General features: G+C 39.6%; 1 protein-coding gene across 1 annotated transcript in view; it reads right to left on the bottom strand.

Annotated features, from left to right (window-relative positions):
• The window catches only part of LOC122201354 (olfactory receptor 10V1-like), a 63,680-nt gene that overhangs the window by 7,006 nt on the left and 42,341 nt on the right, over window positions 1–14,333 (bottom strand). The window lies entirely within an intron of this gene.

Genomic DNA, 14,333 nt, shown 5'->3' with positions numbered 1-14,333 from the left:
TGGGGGTGGGCAACTCCCACTAAAGGAGTCGAGGAAGACCCCTCTGGGGAAGTGCCGTGAATGGAGGCCTGAAAGTGTAAACGAAAAAAGCAGGTGCAAGATCATTACCTTCTAGAAATCTGCTGTATGACATCATGCCTATAGTTAATGATACTATATTGTACACTAAATAGATAAAGGGGATTTGAAGTACAAACCTCCAGTTATAAAATAAATAAGTCACAGGGACGTAAGTACGGCAAGAGGATTATAGTCCATAAGATTGTGATAACTTTCTAGGGTGACAGATGGTAACTACACTTATCACAGTGAGTATTCTGCAGTGCATATAATTGCCGAATCATTGTGTGGTATACCTGAAACCAATATAATATAAGTCACCTTTAATTCAATTAAAAAAATTTTTTTAATTTTTTGAGGATTATTTATTTTTGAGAGAGAGAGAGTACGCGCGCCTGAGCAGGAAAGGGGCAGAGAGAGAGACAGGGAGACGCAGAATCTGAAGCAGGCTCCAGGCTCTGAGCTGTCAGCACAGAGTCCAACGTGGGACTCAAACTCACGAACCGTGAAATCATGACCTAAGCTGGAGTCAGAGACTTAACCCACGGAGCCACCCAGGTGCCCCCAAATTGTTTAAATCACACACACAAAAAATATTTTTTTTAAGTTTATTTTTTTATTTTGAGAGAGAAAGAGAGAGAGAGCACAAGCAGGGAGGAGCAGAGAGAGAGGGAGAGAGAGAATACCAAGTAGGCTCAGCACTGTCAGCACAGAGCCTGATGGGGGGCTCAAGCCCACAAACTGTGAGATCATTACCTGAGCTGAAATCAAGAGTTGGAGGCTCAACTGACTGAGCCACCCAGGTGCCCCCACAAAAAAATCTTTCAAAGGGTAGATTTCATGTTAAATATTCCTATCACAATAAAAAGTAAAATAAAATAGTTTTTACAAGGCCGCTGGAATATGTCAAAATAAACAGTAGGGAAAGAGCATTCTGGGGAGAAGCATTAGCACATGCAAGGGTCCTGAGGCAGGGATTTTATGACTGGTTTAGTAAACCACGAGAATAGCAATGTGGATGGAGGGGTGGAAAGGAGTCAGTGATGGGGAAAAAGGAAAGAGGACGTCAGAGGAAGGGGGCCACAAATCACACAGGGTTGAGGGCCACAGTTAGAAGTCTGGATTCCATTGTAAGTGTTATGGGAAACCACTAGAGCTTTTAAGGAGAGATATACGCTGGCCCTTGTATTGGAACAAGGTCACTCAGCTCTGATGCAGAGAACATAGTAGAAAGAAGAGAAGAGGCAGGGAGATGGTCAGGAGGCTGGATCTGCCAATGGAATGACTAGTGGCCCCAGAATCAAACTCACCCAGCTCCTTACGTGCACCCCTCTTTCTTCCTCCCCTCAAAGCTCAATTATATGGAGGTCTGTCTAGATGTGAGAAAAAAAATACGTGGCTCTCCTCTCCAACTGTTTACTTTATCTGACCGGCTTTGTAAAGAATAAGTAGCTTGGAAATTTCCTACTGCCCTCTGGATTCCCATGGGTTGTCAAAGTAGAAATCCAAAGGAAATTTGACCTGTAAGAGATATTAATAGAGCTGACAGTTACTGGATACTTACTACGGGCAGATTTTCTGCTGAGGACGTCACACGTGTTATTACCCACGATTACCTCCATTTCACAGATGATGAAACTGGGGCTTCCAGAGTAAATAATCTGACCAAATTAGGTATCTTAAAAGAGGGACCACTAGGAATAGAACCCAGTTTGAAGGACTTCAAAGCAACACCCTAGACCACGTGTTGGCAATAAATACACTGGTGTTCAAAATATGATATGGGGATCAGCAGAATCAGCATCAGCTGGGAGCCTGATCCAAGTACAGACTCTCAGGTCCCACCCCAGACCACTACACGTATAGAAGTTCTAAATTGAGAATTCCTTGCAGTTTCCGGGGGTAAAATCATACCATCTGAGACCAATTATTTTATTTTCTGGTCTTGCTGCATTATTCAGAACCTCCAAAGTGTTGATTAACCATGGTGATACTGAGAGTCCCATCTAGCACCTGAGACCTTGTGAACATAGTTTACTTAATCCACCATTTATAAAGCTACCCGCTGTGAGATTTCAATACAGTTTTTCATAGGAAGTGGCAGCCTCTGTGGCACGAGTTGGCAAGCGTTTTCTGCGAAGTCCCAGGGAGCATCTGTTTGAGGCGTTATGGGCCATGCGGCGGCCTCTGTCACAACTGCTCAACTTTGCTGGGGCCACACGAAAGCAGGCAGAGACAACAGGGAGAGGAATAAAGATGGCTGTGCGCCAACAAAACATCGTTTACAAAACCCAGCAGCCCACGGATATGACCTATAGACCCTACTTTGATGATCCCTGCTTAGGGACAGCATAGGTTTGAATTTTGAGCTGTCGCTTGCTAGTTACATGACCTTGGATAAGTTACTCAACATCTTGGTCCTCAGTTTCCTTATCTGAAAAATGAGGATAATCATGGCACCTCCTTCATGATGTAATTGTGCACAGTGATACCTGTGATGTACTTAGAAGAGTTGCCTACATCAGAAATAGCATTTGGGGCACCTGGTGGCTCAGTCGGTTAAGCATCTGACTTCAGCTCAGGTCATGATCTCCCGGTTCATGAGTCTGAGCCCCGCGTTAGACTCTGTGTTGACAGCCTGGAGCCTGCTTGGGATTCTCTCCCTCACTCTCTGCCCCTCCTCTGCTCACACTCTGTCTCTCAAAAACAAATAAATGCTAAAAAAAATTTAAAAAATAAAAATAAAATAGCATTCAATGATGTAAGCACAAGAGCAGAAATCGTCCCTGATTTATCTGCCATGGTACTCCCAGTTTCTGGCACACAATAAGCACTCAGTAAATATTTACAGAATAGATAAAAATTAACTATAATATATTTAAGCAGTTTATTTCTATTCCCATTTCACTCATAGGTTTTATAAAGAATCTCTGCTGAGGGGCACCTGGGTGGGTCAATCAGTTAAGTGTTCAACTCTTGATGTCAGCTCAGGTCATGATCTCACCATTCATGGGATCAAGCCCTGTGTCAGGCTCCATGCTGACAGCACAGAGCCTGCTTGGGATCCTCTCCCTCTCTCTCTCTAGCACCTCCCCCACTCATGCACTCTCTCTCTCTCCCTCCTTCTCCCTCTCTCTCAAAATAAATAAATAAACTTAAAAAAAAGAATCTCTGCTGAAATACATCAAATAACTTTTCAGTAGCTCTGCACATAAATTTATTATTTGCCATTTCTATTGAACGTACCACTGGAAGTCCTAGCCAGAGTAATTAGGCAAGAGAAAGAAGAAAATGCTGCCATTTGTGACAACACGGATGAACCTAGAGATTTTGCTAAGTGAAATACGCCAAACAGAGAAAAACAAATGCCGAATCGTAACACTTCTATGTAGACTCTAAAATACATTGAACTCACAGACACCCAGTAGAGGGTGGTTACCAAGGGTTGGGGAGTGTGGGAAATGGGGAGATGCTGGCCAAAGCTTCCAGTTATAAGAGGCACAGGTTCCGGAGACCCCCTGTACAACACGGTGAGTACAGCTAATAATAATGCATTGTATATGTGAACTTTTCTAAGCGAGTGGATATGAAGTATTCTCACCACAAAAAGAAAAAAGTGACTCTAAGGGGTGATGGATACATGAATTGGCTTGATTGCAGTTTTCATTTCACAAGGTATACCTGGTCTAAAAACATCCCGTTATATACCTCAGATATAGACAACTTTTATTGTTCAATTTTAGCTGGGACATAAAATATTAGGGATAGCTATCTGGAAGTCAGGATGAATAAAATCAGTAGCTCTCAACATTCTCTGCACCACATGAATTTTACAGTGTTTTCTCCATGAACCCCACCGTCATGATTTTAAAGCTAAGAAAGGGTTAGGTAACATGATAAACACTGCACGGGCATTATCTCATTCAATCTCCGCAACCACTCTATGAGCGAGAAGCAGTACTATCATTCCCACTTTGCAGGTGAGGTAAGTAAGGCTTAGAAAGTTTAACTCACTTACCCAAAGGCACACATCCAGCCCTTGGCTGAGCCAAGGTTTGAAACCAAATCTGTGTGAATTTAGACCTACTCTTTGAGCCATTCTTATATATACTGCCTCCAAACCCCATGTTTTAAAAATTACTACCTACCTAACTCTATCTTCTAAATAAACAAAAACACAAGTAATAATAATAACAGTAATAATAATAATAATAATATAAAATTATCCCGGGAAAATGTATGACATGTTAGGCCTTTTGAAATATTAAAATTACCTTAGAAACTCCATTAGTAATCTTTTTTTAATGTTTATTTATTTTTGAGAGAGAGAGAGAAAGAGAAAGACAGAGAGAGACACAGTGTGAGCGGGAGAGGGGTAGAGGGAGAGGGAGACACAGAATCTGAAACAGGCTCCAGTCTCCAAGCTGTCAGCACAGAGCTTGATGTGGGACTCGAACCCACGGACCATGAGATCATGACCTGAGCCAAACTCTGATGCTTAACCGGCTGAGCCACCCAGGCACTCCCTCCATTAATAATCTTGAAGGCCTTTTGAGATATGGGGATTAGAGATGGAACCATTTAATGTCCTCTAAATCCCTTCTCATTCCACAATGTCATAAATGACCTTTAAAAAAAGAGCTCTACAGACCTCAAGCTGTATTACAAAGCTGTAATCATCAAGACAGTATGGTACTGGCACAAGAACAGACATTCAGATAAATGGAACAGAGTAGAGAACCCAGAAATGGAACCACAAATGTATGGCCAACTAATCTTTAACAAAACAAGAAAGAATATTCAGTGGAATGAAGACAGTCTCTTCAGCAAGGGGTTTTGGGAAAACTGGACAGCGACATGCAGAAGAATGAACCTGGACCACTTTCTTACACCATACACAAAAATACACTCAAATTGGATGAAAGACCTAAATTTAAAACAGGAAGCCATCAAAATCGTCGAGGAGAAAGCAGGCAAAAACCTCTTTGACCTTGGCCACAGCAACTTCTTACTCAACACATCTCCAGAGGCAAGGGAAACAAAAGCAAAAGTGAACTATTGGGACCTCATCAAAATAAAAAGCTTCTGCACAGCAAATGAAACAATCAGCAAAACTAAAAGGCAACTGACAGAATGGGAGAAGATATTTGCAAATGACATATCAGATAAAGGGTTAGTATCCAAAATCTATAAAGAACTTATCCAACTCAACACCCAAAAAACAAATAATCCAGTGAAGAAATGGGCAAAAGACATGAATAGACACTTCTCCAAAGAAGACATCCAGATGGCCAACCGACACATGAAAAAATGCTCCACATCACTCATCCTCAGGTAAATACAAATCAAAACCACAATGAGATACCACCTCATACCTGTCAGAATGGCTAACATTAACAACTCAGGCAACAACAGACATTGGCAAGGATGCAGAGAAAGAGGATCTCTTTTGCACTGCTGGTGGGAATGCACACTGGTGCAGCCACTCTGGAAAACAGTATGGAGCTTCCTCAAAAAATTATAAATAGAACTACCCTACAACCCATCAATTGCACTACTAGGTATTTATCCAAGGGATACAGGTATGCTGTTTCAAAGGAGCACATGCATCCCAATGTTTATAGTAGCACTATCAACAATAGTCAAAGTATGGAAAGAGCCCAGATGTCTATTGATGGGTGAATGAATAAAGAAGATGTGGTATACGAGGCACCTGGGTGGCTCAGTTGGTTAAGAAGATGTAGATATATACATGTTCTATACATGTTATATATATATATATATATATATATATATATATATATACACACACACACACAGACACACACACACACACACACACACACACACACACACACACAATGGAGTATTACTCAACAATCAAAAAGAATGAAGTCTTGCCATTTACAACTACGTGGATGGAACTAGAGGGTATTATGCCAAGCGAAATTAGCCAGAGAAACACAAATAGCATGTGACTTCACTCATATGAGGACTTTAAGATACAAAACAGAGGAACATAAGGGAAGGGAAGCAAAAATAATATAAAAACAGGGAGGGGGACAAAACATAAAAGACTCTTAAATATGGAGAACAAACAGAGGGTTGCTGGAGGGGTTGTGGGAGGGGAGGATGGGCTAAATGGGTAAAGGGGCATTAAGGAATCTACTCCTGAAATCATTGTTGCACTATATACTAACTTGGATGTAAATTAAAAAAATAAATTAAATAAAAATAAAAAATAAAAATAAATAAAAAAAGAACTCTAGATGGTCCCTCATTTCTCCAGGGGACACTGAAAGAAAACCATGTCTTTGGATGAATTTGAATGAAGCATCATTATTCATTAATCTCAACAAATATTACTGAGAGACTAAGGTCAGGATTTGAATGGTTCAACACCCAAGTAGATGGTGAGTGGAGGCTCTGGTTTTAGATATGTGAAACAGGAGATACTCATCAGTGATGCAATAGAGATGTCAAGTAGACAGTGAATATACAAGTCTGGAGTTCAGGGGTGAGGTTGGCTGGAAATAACACATTTGAGAGTCATCAGCCTGTTGTCTGTATTTAAAGCCTAAAGAAACTGAACCATTTGCAAAAAAAATAAAATAAAATAAATAAGAAAAGAGGACCTAGGACCAAGACCCACCTCGAGGGGAAGTTAGGGAAAGAGAAGAAGCCAGCAAAATAGACTAAGAAGTAAAATCAGAAATATAAAGGGGCGCCTGGGTGCTCAGCCTGTTGAGCGTCCAACTTCCGGCTCCAGTCATGATCTCACGGTTGGTGGGTTCAAGCTCTGCATCAGGCTCGCTGCTGTCAGCACAGAGCCTCCTTTGGGTCCTCCGTCCCCCTCCCTCTCGGCCCCAGCCCCCCTTGCACTCTCTCACACAAAAATAAAAAAATAAACATTAAAAAAAAAAAAAAAAAGCAGGGTTGCCTGGGTGGCTCAGTTAGTTAAGCATCCAACTTTGGGTCAGGTCATGCTCTCACAGTTCTTGAGTTCAAGCCCCTAGTCTGGCTCTGTGTCGACAGCTTGGAGCTTGCAGCCTGCTTCTAATTCTGTGTCTCCTTCTCTCTCTGCCCCTCTCCCGCTCATTCTCTCTCTGTCTCTCTCTCTCAAAAATAAATAAATATTTAAAAAATTTTAAAGCAAAAAAGCTATTTTTAAAAATCAGAACTATAAAGTAAAATTAGGAGAAATTGCTTTTCCAGAAGCAAAGAGAGCAGAGGATATTGCAAAATATGCCCTCCCCACTAAAAAAAAGAAAAGAAAAGAAAATGCTGCATGTAGAAGTGATCTTTTTAAAAACATGATTTCAAGGTAAATCAAGTGAAAATAATAATTTTTCTTTCCCCAACTGACTTCATCATTGAACTTACCAACAAGTTACTAAAAGATGACCCTCAGGGAAGATGTACCAGTGGAATAATCCTGATGCAATTTTAATTTTTAAGGAACACTGTATTTAATCGTGTTGCTTTCTGCTTCCCAGGCACACCTCAGTCATCTCAGGGGACCAAGAATGTCACTTTAGCCAGATTAGTTATGAATGTCCTTACTGGATGATAATTTCGAGTCTGAATATCAGGGGAACTTCAAAGGTAAGTTTTAGACTACAGAGATGTAGTAAGTAAAGCCCAGACGTTACCTTATACAAAGAAGAAAAAGGCAGGGTGGAACGTAACTTCAGGCTAAGAGTTGATCAGATAGGAATCAGGTTGAGTTTGAGAAGTGTTTTAACCTAGTGTCCTGAATCAGCCAGATCTATGAATCTAGAAGTGATCAGCATACCTGCCTGGGGATCCTCTGAGGACAGAAGGACCTAGGGGCAGATTCCTGGGGTTCTCAGTGTTTGGCAAAGGATCCAAGTAAATCTGCAATGGCTTACAGTCCACACGAGTCCAGCATAAGGTAAGAATCTCCTCCCAGACACCAGATTTGAAAAGATTAGGAAAATCCCTAGCTTGTAAAAGCCAAGCCTTGTGGTAGACACTGGCCAGGGAAGAGAAGCTAAGGACGGAGCCTTTCAGAGAAAGAGTCAAAGTCCAGTTCCTAAGAAGAACCAATGTTTTACACACGACAGTTTCAGGGGAACTCAAGAATACATACCGTAAAACCCATGCTCTTCAAATTGCTGAGTGGCAAGAAGGAGCTTCTGTCCAAAAAGATCAAGGGATCATACTCTAGATCAGATTAAGAGTTCACCGCTAATTAGCACTGAAACATACAGATGTCAGTACTTTTAAGGCTTCCTCTAGTTTAAAAAAATCCATCACTCCAAACTTCAAACTTACAGAAGCCAAAAAATTAGGAAACATTCATTTCTATTATTAAAGGAATTACAAGGAGGATCCTTCACATTGAGAATCCCCTTATGCATTAAAAGGTAATTCTAATTACATGCATTTTTCAAAAGACATTATTGCACAGAGATATGCCTGTGTGCCCGGCATGTTATCCTTTCATGAGAATACTTAAGTGAATTTGACTTTTACTATTTTTACTGCTCTCATTCAATTTTGAACTCTTTGAACACTAACCTCTCTCATTCTCTACATGTTTCCTCCTTTTCCCAGACACCTGAGCTATGCCTTACATAAAGTAGAGCCTTAACAAACGTTTTTTAAAGGGTTTATTAAGGTAAATATTGTTGATTAAATGGGTAGTGGGTGAAGAGGAAGAAAAGGAGGAGCAAAAAGGAAAAGAGAGAGATTACAAATTAGAGGACTGAGCACTGACTTGTAATAAACTGAGGAAGTCTTGTGACACATCACTTTCCAGTGAAATAGTTTTGTTGACAGTGGACAATTGGAATTTAAAAATTTGGGGGGCACCTGGGTGGTTCAGTCGGTTAAGCATCCAAGTCTTGATTTTGGCTCAGGTTGTGATCTCGTGGTCGTGAGACTGAGTCCCACATTGGGCTCCATGCTGATAGTATGGAGCCTGCTTGGGATTCTCTCTCTCCCTCTCTCTTCCCCTCCCCTGCTTGTGATTTCTCTCTCTCTCTCTCTCTCTCTCTCTCTCTCTCAAAATAAATAAACTTTAAAAAATTAAAAATTTTGTCTCTCTAGGACACATTACATTCAGCCTTACACATATAGTCCATTGCTCAGTGTGTACAGTTCCATTTTCTTTTTTATTTTTAAAGGTTATTTATTTATTGTGTGTGAGAGAGACAGAGGGGGAGAGTATGGGGAGGGGCAGAGAGAAAGAGGGAGAGAATCCCAAGCATGCTCTGCACTGTTAACACGAAGCCCAATTCGGGGCTTGATCTCACGGACCATGAGATCATGACCTAAGCCTAAATCAAGAGTTGGTCACTTAGCCTACTGAGCCACCCAGGCGTCCCTGTACAGTTTATTTGAATGGTAGAAGCTTAGACTTGCTTCCAGATTGACCTAAGAATTAAGTGCTACTTTGCCATTTAACAGCTGAGCAAGTTCGTCAAACCCAGAAGCCTGAATTTCTTCATCTAAAAAGTTTGTACAATAAAGGTATCTGTTGAATATTCACTGAAGGACCACTTAAGTGAAATGATCCCTGAAAAATGATTAGCACAGTGTATGAGTGCCCAATAAATGTTGCCCATTGGTATGCAGTAGGAGAATAACTTTTGGTTAAATACCTGAATATTTCCTTTGACATATTCAATATATGCTTGTAAAAGTATTATGTTGAATCATGTGAAATTGCCTAAATGCTACCATTATTGGTTTTCAGAAACAAATTCCATATGATTCAACATATTTGAGTAAAGCAATACCACACTGGCATTTCTCCTTTCCAGATGCTGCTGCCAGAAAATTCTCACAAAAGACTCTTCCAGAGTAGAGTCTCTTTAGGTATCTAATCTCTTGAGATATATAAATGGATATGAAATCTGAATTTCATTTTATGAATGATACTTATGACTTCATAAGTTCATATATGAAATTCACATATATTCAGACATATAGAAAATGTTATTCAATAATGTCTTGTAAGGACAAATATATCTTTTGTTTGGTACATCTGACATTGGGACATTTTCTTTGAATCATTACGAATAGATCTCCCAGCTGGTATGAGTATCTCCAGAAACCACGAACACTATGCTTCAAACAGGGTTTTTGTCCTGTGAATGATGGTTATAACATTGTTCTTCCTTCTCTGTTCATCCTATGATCAAAACTCCCAAGTTAAGAGTTCATCTTCCTCTGTAGGTGAGTCCAACTTTGTGCTAAGAGATATGCCATTGTAGGTCAAATAGGCCAGATAAACCTGAAGTCAAGACATTCTATATAAGCTATCTTTTAATAGTAACAACTAATTTCTGAGACAGTGGCCACTGCTCATTCTATTCAAAGAGGAATTATGCAATATAAGGTGACATAGGAAACTAGAAATGGAACCAGAGGTGTGTAAAAGATTTCCCAAAAAATATTAGATACACCTGCCAGGCATTCTACCCAGCAATTTAAATCTTTCTCAGTCTCAAGATAGATAATGGAAGGAATCAATGAATCGGTATACTTTATACACTGCCATGCATCCCAGTAGGTTCTTTTATGGACATTGTTCCATTTTCACCTCAAAACATTCTTGTAAAAAAGTGAGGTGTTATTCTGAGCAAATGGAATTCTCTCTCTTAGAGAGAGCAAGTGACTTAGCAACATCACAAAACTATTAAGTAGAAAGCTGGAATTTGAATGCACGTCATTCAACTCCAGCATAGCCTCCTCTGTAACATATTTCTTGGAAGGATCATCTCCCCCAAATTATATGCTTGCTTTATATACGCATTTTCCTAAGTTCTAGTTGTCTAACCAAAGAGGCAGTTTACTGACTTAGTGAAAAGACCACCTTTTAACTAACTTTTCAGCCCTTATTTTAAATGTTGCCTACAATTTTAATTGAGGGAAACTGACAAGGGGGGGATGCAAAAGTGTTTTAAACACAACAAGAATAAGGGGAAATCTGGCCAACAGTCTTGTCCCTATGACTGCACAGAACAGATGACATCCCAATCATCTTTGCATCCCCTGCAGTGCCTTGCATGTTTAAATAATGAATTTAAAAATGCTTGGGTAAGTCGAGCAATCTCTTTGGAAGAGATGGACCAGATAATGTGCCAGAGCTCTGATTCTGTGGGCATCTATGACCTTTTATGGCCACTAATCAACCCGGACAGGAATTACATGAAGGACAATTCATGGAGAACTCGTGGAGCCATGTTCTTCATTGTCTGATGGTAAACAGTCTCAGGAGATGATAAACCATCTTTCCAAAGACTAGCTATCCCCTGAGTGTTTTCTCTGAGCCTCACTTATCTTAGAAAATGGTGACTACTACTTGAGTTGTTTTCTTTTGAATAATAAGGGAGGAGACTTTCCAAATCAAGACTGTATATTTGGGAAGTCTGGAAAATTATTTTTCATTGGGTAATAGCCAATCTATGGTCTAAATCAGTACATCTAAAGCTTTTCTATTTAAGTACTAATTAATTAGCATGAGAGACAATTTATATTCGTAAGGACTTGGCGAGCAGCCACAAGTAATAAATCTCCTGGAAATCTTGTTTTTAATCTCCCAAAATTCATGCAGATCTTCCTTCTATGTATACTATCTCCACTTTTTTTTACGTGAAATAATTTTGCAAAAATTTTCAAGGTAAAATTGACCTTTTTTTTTTTTTTTAATTTTTTTTAACAAAATTGACCTTTTAAGAAAGCTGCACCATCTTGATTCTGGGACTTCATTTTTGTCCTGGACATAGCTTTGTACCCTGTAGATTGTAGAATATACACATTTTTTTTTAAGTTTGTTTATTTGTTTTTGAGAGAGAAAAAGCATGAGTAGGGGAGGGAAGGGGAGGGGTGGGGAGAGAGAGAATCCCAAGCAGGTTCCATGCTGCCAGCACAGAACCCAACACAGGGCTCAAACCCACAAACTGTGAGATAGTGACCTGAGCTGAAATCAAGAGTCAGACGCTAAACTGACTGAGCCACCCAGGCACCCGGAATATGGTTTCGGAAGCATGCATAGATACAAATAACTACCACTATACGTCAGGATTTATATAAAGAATAGTCAGTAAAGCTTTCAGTTATTTATTTGCACGATGCCCAACATTTGGTTCAATATTTTGGCATCATATAGAAGGAGTATCTGAAAGAAATATCAAGACCATCTTTTGAAATGTGTCTACTTGGTTTCTTCTTTGCAATAACAAAAGCACTTCATATAACCTACAATTCATATAGCTTCCAGATAGAACCTAACTTACATCTTTATCTTCTCACAATGAAGAGACTACCATGGGTGGGGAAATTTGCAGAAAGAAATGAAGAGAATAGTTAGATAGGAAACTGGATAATGTGGCACTTGGATTTCTTATTCAGAACCCTGGATTTCATAGTATTTCTCTATGTTTGATTTCCTGTTCCCTTTTCTAGACCTTGTAATGAAATGAAGCCAATGCAGCCTATACATTGCATTTAGACTCAAGTGCTTTGAGGAGATTAGGTGGATTTATGCCCAAGACTTCCTGTGCCCAAGGAGGTGGTAACTGAGAAAACAAATGAACAGAAGGCACCATTTGGAATTTCCATCTCTAGTGTCCTTCTTATGAATTGAGTTATTCATTTGTATTCACCTGAATAGGTTTGGTTCAATACAAAGCTACTGTGTTGGTTTTGGGACTAGACTCTTAGCCACCAGAAGACAGGATATTAAAACTTCAGGCTCCTATGGAGACCCTTTGGACATCACTCAGGACTCTGGGGCCTGGGCCACAGAAGACCTTCTCTTCGTTTCCATGTTGTCTCTCGTGAAGGATGAATTAAACCACTCTCCTCCGTCTTCACCCAAACATCATAGTTTTTAACCAAATCCTTTCTCCCTGCTCCTCATAAGAGAAAGAAAGGAGATTCTTTTTGTTACATTGTTACGGGCAGCATTTACTAAATAAAACAACAGTCTAGATTGTAATTATGCTTTTCAAATCTGAAAATACTGTAATCTAACATTTTTGTTCTCAGATCTTAGGTGCTCTTTTTACCATTGACCATCTAGAGTTCTACCTATGGATGAAAATATAATCAAATAACAAAGCCATTTAGAAAATATAAAGTAGTATAGAAGGAGGCAGTATGGTATGAGCCAAAATCAAGCACGAGACTTTTGTGGTCAAATAGACTGTATTCAAATCCTTCCTCTCTCACTTTCTACCTGTGTGACTTCAAAACATTTCTTAACCTCTTTAAGCCTCTGTCTTCATCTGTAAAATGGGATGGTAATAGTACAGGCCTCTTAAAATGGCTTTGTGGACTAAGTGACCTAATACACCTAAATCATTTTCCACCATGCCTACCACTTAACATGGAATAAATGACAATTTGTCATAAGACGCATCCTCTGTCCTCAGGGAACATAGAATATAATTTGGAACTGGATATAATAAAAGACCATGTACTAGCACTAAAATCATAACACTCAGAGAAACATAGAATTTCAGGGAAAGGAGAGAGGGACTTTTTTTTAACTGGAGTGACCTAGGAAGACCATGAAAAGAAGAACATGACTTAGAATTTGAAAGTTGAACAGGATTTGGATTAGGCAAAAGAGAGATGATGAGATTTCTAACTGGAAGGAGAACAGAAGTATGTGAAGCACAAAGAAGAATGATGGAGAAGAGGCCAATGAGTAGACTCCATAGTACATGACAGGGATAATTGAGGCCATGGTGGGATTAGCCTAAAACAGTCAAGTCCAAGAGACACTGGAATCATCAGCAGAGGAGCATGAAGGTCATTTAGGCAATGGGAAGGCACTGAAAATGACTAAGTAGGTGGGTAATGTGATAATGGAGAACAGGATGGATGATAACGGGAAGAGGAAGGAAAATGGGAGATTACACAGGAGGCTATCGCAAGAACCCAAATGTAAGATAACAATGGATAGAAATGACTGGGGCAGTGGAAAAGGACCAAAGCAATAGATATGAGAAATTTTTGAAGGACAAACTATCAGCATTTAGGAACAAATTGAAGAAAGGAGAGAAAGCAGGCTGAATCAATGTTTCTAGGTGTCGAGCTAAATTACAGTGTGTGCTGTAATATCACAGCACACCAGGACCACAAGTCTCTTTAAATTATAACCTACATCCAATTAAACTTTCCGAAAACGTTTTTGCTTTGAGTTTCCCATGATGAGTTAATACCCTGTTTTATCCATTTTGTAACTTTGAACTTTAAGCTGACTTTATTCATTCATTCATTCAGTAAATACT

Source organism: Panthera leo, chromosome D1 (assembly GCF_018350215.1).
Source record: "Panthera leo isolate Ple1 chromosome D1, P.leo_Ple1_pat1.1, whole genome shotgun sequence".
NCBI lineage: Eukaryota > Metazoa > Chordata > Mammalia > Carnivora > Felidae > Panthera > Panthera leo.
Note: the sequence above shows the minus strand (reverse complement) of the source record. Positions and strands in the feature narration are given on the sequence as shown.